Source organism: Aphelocoma coerulescens, chromosome 4 (assembly GCF_041296385.1).
Source record: "Aphelocoma coerulescens isolate FSJ_1873_10779 chromosome 4, UR_Acoe_1.0, whole genome shotgun sequence".
NCBI lineage: Eukaryota > Metazoa > Chordata > Aves > Passeriformes > Corvidae > Aphelocoma > Aphelocoma coerulescens.
In genome coordinates, this window is record NC_091017.1 from 5,586,973 (window position 1) to 5,599,323 (window position 12,351).

A 12,351-nucleotide genomic window follows, 5' to 3' on the forward strand; every position below is an offset into this window, starting at 1 on the left:
CTTGTAAAGGGGAAGTCATTGATTCAGGAACAGTAGAGGCTTTTTGTCTTTGTGAAACCTTCAGCTTTGCAGATGGCTGGCTGCATAAGCCTGCATGGTTTTGTTCTCACTTCCCCTCCCAGGATACTCTCTTTCCCCAATTTTAATTTTCATTCTCCTTCGTTTGTTATTGAATTTCTTTAAGAGATGCAGTTATTGACAGCAGAAATGCTGTTGCAGCCATGCTCCTTCTTGGGAACATCTGTACTGGTCTAAACCATCTCTTGGCAGAGAAAGTGAAGGTGCTTGAACTCTGGATGTTTAAGTTCTATTTATTTCAGTGAATTCAAGGCAAATTATGGCTCATTTTGTGGAGGGTAAAAATGAATGGCTATCATCAGAAATGTTTCTGTCAAATCAGATGAAATTCCTTACTGATTCTCTTTGCTCCAGTCACTTGTGAGACTGGAAATACAGAGGTTCCACTCATGGGGATTTTCTGTCCTGCAAAATTGGGGAAGTTTATTTTCTCTGCAGATGCTGACCCTCAGTTTGCTTCTGGAACCATAAACTCTGAGTCTACGAAGTAAAAACACTCCAATTCTGAACAGAAGCATGTTGAATTTCTTGTAAGAATTACTTAGTGATAAACTGTGCGAGGAAACAAGTTTCAGCATGTTGTTCATGCACTGCTGGAATTTCAATAATGTTATCTCCAGGACTAGTAGTTGCACTTGATACTGATAAGTAAACCAGCCAGGTCACAGTACCTGCTACAAATTCTTGTTCTTGACATGACACTTGCTGTTTTACAGCTTTGATCCCAACTTTCTTTTTCTAATGGCCAAATGACTCCTGAAAGCTCAGGGCACTTTCTGAGGAGAGGAGCTTACAGTAGGAGGGGCTTCTAAAAAGGCTATTTGAACACAGAGAATTCAGCTATTGATTATGGGAGAAAATTGCTGTGGCAGTATTGCTATATGTCACCCCAATGACAGACTCTGCTGCTATCCACTCTTGGGTCTAGTTCCTTGTGCCATTGTTGTCATTTGTCATATGAAGGGAAGGCAGGGTGCTTCTCCTGGTAGATAGAAATGGTCTGTGGACACTGCAGAATTATCCTCAGTGGGACTGTGTGTGTGACTTTCTCTCAGGCGAGCCCTGCTGATAACTGCTCTGCATCAGTGGCTCTGCTTTTGTTGTGGGTTTTCTCTCCTCAGCGAAAACCTGCACTGAAAAGGGAAGAAATGAGCTCTTATCCCTTGAGAGATGCATCTAACAGTGGTGACAATTTTGTCTTACAGAATATTGATGTGGAACATGTGCAGTTTACCCCTGTGATTACAACAGATCCCTCTCTTACTCCTTATTATTTCTAGGAAAATGCAGAAAACACAGACTTCCTTCAGAAATAGTGAGGCTGCCTGTGAGGGAGTTGAGTGGGTGGAATTACTCACAAAGATAGTTCGATACCTTGCATAGTTGCCCTGGATATAATTTGGCATCTTCTAATTTGAGAATATTTGTCTTATGTTCCTCCCCCTCTTTTATTGCCATTCTAATTGGTGTTCTCTTAGGTATTGAGTGAAAGTAATGTTTGGTGAACAAATAGATCAGGAGAGGACAGTTATGATTCATAATACAAGCTAGGTATGAATTATGGTTCTCACATATACTTTTCAAAGCTGTTGAGCAAATGATCTAGGAGAATCATCTTTATGATGTCTGTTGTTCAAGAAATCTTCAATATCTTCTCAGGCTGAAATATCCCTTCCATGCTGTTCCAAGTTTTTGAGGCTATGAAATTTATGGCTCTGTGGTATCATATCCTTGTGTTGATTATCTGAGTGTAACTGAATGATTAAAGTCCTGATTTTAAGGTGAATGTTTTAGTTCAATTTTAGCTAACATATAAAAAATACTTGTGTAAAAGTTTCCTTTCCTACCACCATTCCTTTGAGTAAACTCATTTGCTAAAGCAGTTGTGGAAAGTGGTTGTGTAGAGATCATTTTGTCTTTGCCCCAAGCATTTGCCATCTTTTCCCTTCCCACTGGTGCTCCTGTTTAGCCGATGCCTACAGAATGACCACAGAGTTTCATCACAAGCACACAGCTATAAAGGACTGTGTTCCCAGAATGGGCAGCAGCAAGCTTGCCAGAATATTCAGCAAACAATTTCCCTCAGTAGATCCTACTGTTACTGACAGATGGCATTGCAACTTAGAAATCCAGTTTACGTGCTCTTTTTCACTGGTTTTCCCCTAGGATCATTTGGGTTCTCACAGAAAATTCCGTTTTGGTGAAACAGAGGCGGGTTATGAAACTGTTTCCACTGAAGTGTTCAGCAGACACAGAGGAAGTGCCTTTTTATCACTAGGAGGCAAAATTTTGCTATAGTAATTTCAGAATATTTTTGAAGTGTGGAATTTTTGTGGTGTATGGGCAGCAGGAAAAAAAAAAACCTCGTAATGTGTTTTGAGTTAAGCTTTTCTGCCTAGAATCTCTTTTTATGAATTTTTTCCTTCCTAAATCAGAAAGAAATTAAACTTCACGATCTTCAATAAAATGGATTTTTTTTAAACTGTTCTGAGCATTTACTGTCTAATGTTGAAGGCTGGCTGGCTCTTAATCTTTCTAGTAACACTGCTCATAAGGTTGCTGTTTGTGCCAATTAAAGTGGTGATTTTTGGTTATGTTGAAGCATCCAATTTAATCCATCACTTACCTTATTTTGTACCAGTTATCAAAACCATAAATTTTGGTCTCCATTAAGTTAGCTTTTGTCACATGCAAGACAAAAGGTGTGGAAAAAAGTAGGAGAGTCATATCCTCAAATCACTTCCCTTTTTCTTTCTCTGAGGCTCTGTCATTGTCCTTCACTGTTTATTTGGTTAATGGAACCATCACCCTTACTTACTTACCTTCTCTCAAGTACTTCCTTTGGAAAAGATGAAACAACTGGAATTTCCACTGGCATGGAAGTTGCCATTGGCACCTGTTGGCAACACACCTTGGCCAAAAGCCTGACTTTACCAGTTAGTTTTAAGTGCTGATCTCCCCACCCCCGTGATTGTACTGGAAATGAACCTGATGAGGAAAAATGTAATTTGGCTGGTAACATCTCTTGGAAGGGTCAGCCCTGTGATGCACTGGGGTAGAGTGGGAAGTCTCTGATGTTGGTTTAATGATTAAATTACAGGAATGAAGAACACAGAGGAGCTACCTGAATAGAGAAGGAAAATATCTTCAAGGGAGGCCGCCCGCATCCCACCCAGGTGTTGGAGACATTCTTTCCAAATGCCATTCAGGGAAGCCCCCTTCACTACACGTAGCCAGCATAAACCTCCTCATTAAACAGTGCCAGAAGATGTGGTAAGGCATTCTTTAATTAATTTTAATAATATTGTTTTTATTTTCTTTTCAGCAAGATTGAAAGCTTTTTTATTTTTTTGTCTGGTATTTGTGAAAGGAAGTGTTGGGTGCTCCAACTATATACTAGTTGCTGAAACAGCTCTTTTGCTTTTATGGGACTGAAGATAACAAAAAAGCAAGTTTTAGCCATTAATTTCACCTATTTTCTTTCTGGACTTATATCATAGGTCTTTCTTTCTCTGCTAGAAAGGGTGGGTGAGCAGGGCAGGAAGGAAATGAAGCTATGGACCAGGCAGACAGAAAAGGTTGAATAGCCCAGGTTTTGTGTGTCCTGCTACCCATGGAATCTGCAGCTCTAAGTCAGGTATCCAGGCTTCTAATCACCTTGAGGTTGGGATCTGGGTGGATCCAGCTGCAAGGAAAATAGCTTGCTGACAAAAGAGGTAGTTAGCAGTGTCCAGGATAAAGATATGGGCTTAGGCCAAAGGGAGGGAGTAAGGGAGACACCATGAAGGTATTCATGTGGTATCTGAGAGTCTATTGAATGCTGGCATTCAGAGGAGAAGAAACAGATTTTAGAACCAGGTAGAGATGATAGTCTAGAGATGTAGGTTCAAGTCCTGGCTCAGAACTGGGGAAGAGATGCAGAAACAAGCTTTTCCCACTGTCATGGGTAGCCAGACTAATTGATTGTATTTAACTCCCAATCTGGGAAATGCAGTTTTCCTAGACTATATAGCATGTTAGCTGAGAGGAAGAATATATGCAGTTAGCCCTGCAACTGCTGGAGTTTGCATGAGAACCAGGTTGACTAGGGGAGAAAAGCCTTTGAAATCTTCTTGGAGAAACCAAAAAGCCTCTGGTTGTCTCAGGACCATCTAGTAGCATGTGAAACAAGAATTTGCCATGCTGTCTCAGATCTTCCACTGAGAAAAATAGCAGCTACAAACCCAAAGCTTGATGGGAAATGTTGTGTAGGAGGGAAGGGCAGTATCTGTAGCAAGGGAATGATGCAAGGTGTGTTGGTTAAGTGTTGGGCTGAGCTACTCTGGCAAAATGAATCTTTGCAATTAGCTGGGCTTTGTTGTGTGCACCTTTGGACAGCTGGGCTGGAAGGAGTCATGAGAGCAATGTGTGAGTCAAGGGTGGAACCAATGTGTATGTCCATACACAAATGGAGAAGGATTTTTTTCTCTTGCCAGTGGGAGGAATGGAATACAAGCATGGAGGTAAGAGTGTTATCTGACTCATGTCAAAGAAGTCGTCCATCAGTTGGGTACATTCGGTCACATTTCCTTTGTGAGTATTCAGTGCAATAATGTATGACTTGCCCATGGGCTTTTCCATGTCCAAAAAAGTGATTCTGCATGACACACATTGGAACAATACAAGGGCTATGAAGTAAGGCTGTTTTGGTACCTTTTGGTCATAAAGGCAAAAATGTTTCCAGAACAATTGCCTGACAAAATGAAAGTCAAAGTTTTGCTTTTGCTGTAAAGGCTCTAATACTTAAGTATGTGTTTTTCTCTCTTTAAACCATGAGAGTTCCTAAACATGCAGGCATCTAAACCGCTTTAGTGAGGTTACGTAAATCATGATTGTCAATGACAGTAATTATTGGGTTTGAAGGGTGATGACTTCAAAATAAACCCTTGTTTTTCCAAGCATCAGAGCTTGAAATATGTGCATCTTTCCATGCCAATAGCAAGTATGTTAGCACCCTGATTCATTCTTCTCCATCGGGTCTTTGCCTTTTTTGCTTCTCAGGCAAGGGTCAGTGGAAATAGGTAAGCTGGAATTTTCCACACACCATATGTTATTAGAATTTGTGTCTGAACTTTTAATAGAACAGAAATATGTATCGATATAATAAGAGATCTTAGCTGAGCTTCTTGACCCAGGTGTCTGTGTTCCTACCTCTGCTCCAGAGAAAAGAAAATGAATGCCCCCTCCAATTATTAAAATGATGAAAGAGATGGAGTTCTAGGATACCATCAGGGTTTACTGGTATTGTATGTTGAACTCAGAGACGTATTGCAAGTCAGAGGCTGCCATGGCACCTGTACACTCTACTAATAGGTTGCCACTGGCTGCTTGTCCTGCAGCAAAAGTGTGGTTCCTCATTACTTTTGTGGAAGTCCTTTTGCCAGCTGAGACCTCTGGCTTCAGCTGAATGTGTCATCTCCCCATTTAAATTATTTGTGTCAGAGTTGCAGTGCCCAGAGGCTATACAGTCTTTTTTGGAGGTGGGGGTGTTTTTTCCTGTGGGTGATAAGCAGTAGGGGAATCATGAGCTCAGGCAACAGCTGGAACTCGTGATGTGGCAGTCAACTGAATGAGGCTGCTGAGGAGGGGATGTAACTAAACAAAACGGATAGATTTAACTGAGTAAGGAAATATTTAACTTCCAGATGTTTAAACTGTAATCCCTCTGATGAAAACTCTTATCCTTCCCTGTTTGGAATGGATGGGAAAACAAAGTGCTGTGCTTGCCTGGCTGCCCATGTGCCACTGCAACATGCCAAGGAGCAGCAGTGATTGTGCTGTTGTTTCTCTCTGAAAAGGGAACTAATCATTTTTTCCTACAAGCGAGTGTGTGCCTGGAGGATGCCAGGGCTATGTCTTTTGTGTTTTAAATTGAATTAAAAAGTGTCAATACTAGATAACTCTGAGGTAAAAGTGAAAATACCTGTAATGAACCCACAAATCCTAATTCATCATTAAAATGTGTTTCTGCAAGCAGCAAACAGCCAGGCAGAAATCTCTCCTGTGTCCAGGGAGGAATTCCCCCAGCACGGAAAATCCCTACACATGGTAAAGGCTGCTTCTGCCAAATTTAAGAGATCTGTGCAAAAAGTGTTGGCATGGGGAACATCCCATGGGCTGGTTAGGGTGGGCAATGTTCACTAATACAGCAAGAGCTGGGCAGTGCCATAGCAGCCCTTTGTTCCTGCTGCAGCACTAAACCAGAACTGGGGGCAGACCTGGATGTGGGTGTTTCTACCCCACCCAGAGTTCTTGCTGTAGACATGATCTTCCTTCTTGCTGCCTCCCATGAGGACCTCTCCTCCTCCCACCAGCCTCTGCCTTTCCATGGTCCTGGCCATGGCCTCCTATCCCAGAGGAAGGAAGGCTGCCTGTTGTTCTGGTTCTTTTGACTGTTTTTCTTGGGTCTCCAGCTAGCTCCTGTAACCTTTCCAACTGCAGCTTGTCTTTGTTTACCTGGTGACAGGGTAGTGTTGTCATGGCTTCCTTGTGAGATCCTCTGAGGATCTCGCCCACCTCTGTTCTTCAAAATGGCCTGAGGTGCTTTGCTCTTTTGTAGCAGAGCCATTCCCTCTACTGCTTGTGCAGCTGTTGTTCCTTTGCCAAGTGGAGCATGTTACCCCGTGGGGGAATGAACGGTTTTGGCTTCCAACCTGCCATTCTTTGGGATTTTGTCTGGCTTTTCGAGGACGTCATGAAATGGCCCAAAAATCCAGCTGGGGATTTCCTCATGTTCCTTCTTCAGTGGCCCCGCCAGCAGCACGATCACCGGGACTTCAGGCAATCTCAGAGGCTTTTTAGGGTTTAGCTCTAATTTCAGCCTGCATTTTCCTGTTTCAAGTGTTTGATTCTTTCTTATTTTGATGGGTTTCCAGCCATCTATTGCTATACTTGCACTACACATATGCAATATCTGTTTTTGTCCTGCACCACCTCTTTGCCAATGATGATCAGAACTGACACAGTTTAATTTTTCTGCTTTTTGAGTTTTTGGAAGATATGAATGTAAACTTCATCAGGCACATCAGCAAATTCAGTGTAGATTTTCCATGGATTTGAGTTGATATTAGCTGTGAGGAGAAAAGTGAAACTCTTCTGGCTCTGTACTTTTACTTCCAAATATTTAAAGGCTCCCGCTTATCACACCTGAGAACTTTCCTTTGTCCAAGACAACCAAGTACCAAAGGAAGATAATGTACAGGCTATTTTCTTATTAGCAGGTAAGTCTACCTATCCCCAATTTGAGTCAATAAATTGGTTGCATAATTTTTTATTAAAATCACACTAATTGATAAGGGAACTACTGAAAAGGAGCAAGGGTCTAGTTATTTCTTGACTGCATACATAGAAAACTAGATATTAAAACTGAAAGATATTGTAAAGATCCCAATAAGAAATCATCACCCTTCATAATAACAGTAGCAGCAGTAAATGGTGAGATTTAATGGACCCAAGATCTTTTGGATCCCAAACAAAACCTCAAAGCACCTTGTGCTTCAAAACCTGTTTTCTTGCTACAGAACCTATGCTTCAGATAATTTTGGAAATTTGCTCCACATTATCATTGGATGATGTAGAATTTCCTCGGAGAAAAACCGTACCAGACTTTGATCAGTGTGTACACACAGTTATTTCCTGCCCACTGCAGTTTCATGTTTTATTTTGGTATGAATGCAGCAGGGCAAGAAGGCTCAAAGCTACCCTAATTCTACCACAATAAAAGTCTTTATACTGGGACAATGTGATTGGAAGTTTAAGGACTCACTCTTCAATAGAGAGGAAAGGGGTGGCCTCTCAAAGTTGCCCTGAGTGCTTTTCTAAGGCACCTTTGTGAACAAAGCAGTGACACTGCACATGTGATATTAGCAGGACATTGTCCCCAAGGCTGTGCAGCCCCCCCCCAGACAGGTGTTACATTAAGACATTTCTTCATTTTACTTCTCCAATAGAAAGCTGTGGTAATCCTCACCTGTCATGAAGTGATGTTTGGGATTAGCATGTGAGAGGGGCATGTGAACTGCAGCCCAGCTTTGTGTCAGGTTGAGGAATTCAGTGCACCATAAACCCCCAGAATTGTGATCCTTGTGGGACTGGGCTGCAGCCAGTCAAACATCCTATCAATCAGGAGGACCCCTGCGTGGTGTGGCATTAACTTTTACAATTCAGACCAGTGTGGGACTCTGCTGTACTCAATCCATCAGTCAAGTCTGCCTGCACAGTTCCTCCGCAGGGGACACCTCAGCCTTTATGATGCTGGTCATTGACAAGCTGCCTTGTGATCAATCAATCAGTCTCCTATCACAGTGCACAGTGGCTGCAGGGTAACACAAGACAGACTTCCCCAATCCAAAAAAAAAAAGAAAACAACCCCAACCCCCCCCACCCCCCGCAAAAGTTAAGTAAAATAGCCTTAAAAAAACCCCATATATTTTTTACGCATTGCCCTAAGTGACGTCCCCAACACTTTTCTATTATTTTCCTCTTTTTTTCCTAAACATAATTCTGATGAATGTTTTTAATTATGATTCTTGATTTTTTTTTTTCTAAATTCTGTATGTATGTGTGTGTGTGTGATTACCTAATCTTTTGGCACAAGGAAGTATCTCTGATCAGGCCCAGGCCTAGAATAACACAAGTATGGCAGGTCAGGATGGAAGAAGGTGGATTGGCACAGCGAGTGTGTTTACATCATCCCTGGCTCTAGCTTGATTTATGAGTAGATTTGGCCCTATTTACTGTTTTTTTTTTAGCTGGTGGTGAAGTATATAAACTGAGAATGATTTACAGGATAATAATTGTTCAGAGTAAATGCAGCTAAATTAAAGAGAGAGCATTGGTCTGGTAGTTCTTGGGCATTCGTATGACTCCTAATTTCTGCACATTCTGCACATTCTCACCCCACCAATTTAGGTAGAAATGAGTAGATTTTAATTTTTTATCAGTATAAAAATTGCATGTTTGTGTGTGCATGCATATATATATATATATAAAAATATACCTTTTTTGCTGCAGTCTCTTGCTTCTCTGTCATTTGCATTGATAACTTCTAGAGTGGTTTTTTGGCAAGGCTTTTGCATCTTGGAAAATACTGTTAATACTGTCAATACTCTCATCCCATAGTAGTGTGAGGTAGTAGGCAGCTCTTTGGAAGAGCAGAAATGCTCTGTGGCACTAGTCCTTTATTGTCCAGACCAGGTCTAGAGCAAGTTGGGACATATTCCTAGCCTGGATTGAAGATTTTCCTTTTCTGTTGCTGTCTCAGCCGTTGTATGCCTGGCGACCTTGGCCAAATTTCTCCTTGGAGATAGCAATGCTCCTCTCTGCTATGCCCCACTCTGAGTTCTGCCAGTGAAAAGGTGGTAGACAAGAACTGGGCAGAAAGTGTCATGTTTGGGGAGGAGATGAGAGAGTAGGAAATAGCTTGTGAGCCCAGCCCTCCACATACTTAAATACTGGGGAGGAAATTTGCTAATTTCTAAGTGTTCCTCTTACTTGGCAGGGCTGGAAAGCTCTGAAATCTCTGTGCCAGGGAAGTAAGGAGTGCTGATGGGAAAAGGCAGGCAGGTTTTTGTGAGGCCTGGGCATACTAAGGCAAGAGCACAGTGGATTTTCAGATCTCACCATGATAGGGAAAGGAAGGCTACGAGAAGCCAGGAAGGCTATGAGAAGGCAACTAGAGGAGAAATATTAAACCTTACCTTATCCACCAAAAGCTTTCTCTCTAAAATACAGGCTTCTGTGGCATCATGGAAAAAAGTCCAGAAACACAGATGAAGTTCTACTGGATTCACTAGCTCTTTTCCCCTCCTCTGCATCCTGCCAAAAATGCAATTTTACTTTAATTTTGTTTTTGTGTTGTTTTTTGTGTTATGATGCTAAAGCATTGCTTGAACACAGATGTAAACCATCAGTACAGTACTGTAAGGCATGGACCACACAGACATGCAGTTCCTTTCAAAACACAAACCAGAGGAAACAATCTGCTTTTAAAATTAAACTTCCTCATTAATTTCATTAAAAACGTGTGCAGCTTCTAGGGAATGGCAGAGGGTGACTTAAAACATGGCATTATCCCTTGAAAACTGGCAGGCAGTGAATGTGCTCTGGCAGAAAAAAAGGAATAAAAAAGGGGATCTGAAAGAAAGGTTGGGGAAGGGGATGTCCTGCAGTGGTTGCCATTTTTCTACTCCTGTCTGCTTTGCTGCGCTCTGCAGACACACAATAATAACCCCAGTGGGCCCGGGGATCAAATGACATGTTGCTGAAGGATTAGGAGCAATTCTATCCCCCTGGCATGGGTTTAGGAATTTTCATTAAAATGACCTTGGGTGTGGTGAGAAAGGAATTTGGGCTGCATGGATGGAGAGCTAAACATCCTACCTGGGGAACAACAAAAGATCTCTGCAAGGCTCGCCTCCCCAGGCCCCTAGCAGAGCTGTCATGCTTTTCCCCACTCTGTGCAGTTGTTCATGGATTAGCATGGAGATACATGGAAGGTCAGAATTAAAAGGCATCTTTCCGGGGGATGGAGGGGGGAGGTGGGAGGATGGAGGGGAGGAAGAAGCAAAAGGGCTTGTTTCCTGGAATTGCTTAAAATCAAATACTTAGAAGCAAATATGTGTCTGGTGTGGAGCAGAATTGTGTTTAATTAACAAGACAGCATTGTACCCAAGTGCTGCACCAGGAGAAAATGGAAAATTATTGCTAGGTTATGCAACCCCATCCTGTTCATCTGCACAAGCAGCCCTTGCACAGTTTGGTGAGTTTCTTGTGTATGCTTCTGCTTAAGGAAAAATTTCCAGTCCTGCTGAATGTCTTCCCACAGTTTGACTGCTTGTATTTAGGCAGGCAGCATCTTGGACCTTACAGTAGCATTTTCAATTCCTGCTGGCTGAACCCAATTGTTTTTGAAGAAGCAATTTACTGATAACTGTAATGCAGTTACCTATGCTACATGCCATCACATCTTCTAGGGGCAGAAAATTCCAGAAGAAATGGATTAATCAGAATAAAAAGAAAGCCTGATGTTGTTAGCAACACAGCAAAAGCATTAAAGCAAGCAGAAAGTAAAACCTCTTGCTTAAGTTTATAGGGCATGTGGTTAAAAGGCTTGTGCACACCGTCTTGACAAATTTCATTATGTGGTGGTGAAACGTCCCTCCCTACCTTGCATTCAAGGTAAATGAAATGTAGGGCACTGTAGCAGGTATTCTTGGTGACAACAGTTGTTCTAGAGCACTTAGATGTAACACAAGGTGTTAAGAAGCAAGCACTGAAAAAACTGAATTATCTGTAGTTCACTGCAATTTCAGACTCGTTCTGGAAGATGTCAAGGAACTACTGATGTAATGAACAGTTAAGAGCCTGTCAGTCCTCTGTCCTTTGATAGCCTCCCTCCAGACACTAGTTTGGACTTGGCCTGGCCAAGTGCTGTCTTTTGGGAGAAGAAGACAGCCCAGGGATGAACTTCCCTGGAGCAGAGGAAATGCTGAGCATTTTGCAGCAGGTGCTGTGGCTGACCACCCAGCATTTGTAAACCAGGAGCTGATGGAGTGCGAAGCCCTGTCATATCCCCAGAGGGTGCCCCGGGTGGGATTGCTGTGATAGCAACAAAAGATTATCTGTTCCAGGTCTCTCCTTCCTAAGCCTGCAGAAACACAATCCATTACTTCAGATGGAAAGAGTTTATTTCAGCCTGATTGCATTACAAGGTCCTGGAGTGAGTTCACACACGAGCAGCAGAAACCTGTCACATTTGAGAAACCGTGTGTCAGTGTGACTGGCCTGCTCCCCTCAGCTCAGTACCTGGAGGCAGAAGGCACTGTGGTTAATGTGGGGAGGCCTCGAATATTAATCAAACCTGTAATCTCCTACAGAGACATGTGTAGACACTGCTGCTGAAGATTGTTGTTTTAGACACCTTTTATTCTGATCTCTTGACTCTGTCTTACGTGGCTCTGGAAAGAAAAGAGGAATGTAAATGTGACCCAGCTTAGTAAATGGCTTTCATGAAAATAGGCCAAGAGTGATTTTCCTCACGCAGAAGACCCAAGTAAACTGCATGGCTTTTCTGTAAACCTCTGGAGGTTGCTCTTCAAGAGACCAATTTGTAGAGCTGAGGATAGTAGGACCTGTTTTGCATTGTCTTCATCCTTTAACAACGGATAATTTGGTACAAGTTAAAGAGTGAACTTTTCTTGTTGTTCTTCATGGCAGATATCTGACTCCTCACCC

At 42.2% G+C, this 12,351-nt stretch overlaps 1 long non-coding RNA gene across 3 annotated transcripts in view; it reads left to right on the plus strand.

Moving 5' to 3' along the window:
* The window catches only part of LOC138109366 (uncharacterized), a 126,030-nt gene that overhangs the window by 40,373 nt on the left and 73,306 nt on the right, over positions 1-12,351 (plus strand). For all 3 annotated transcript variants that reach the window (XR_011150431.1, XR_011150430.1, XR_011150432.1), the window contains exon 4: positions 3,179-3,351. This is a non-coding gene — a long non-coding RNA (uncharacterized lncRNA). The remainder of the gene's footprint in view (positions 1-3,178; positions 3,352-12,351) is intronic.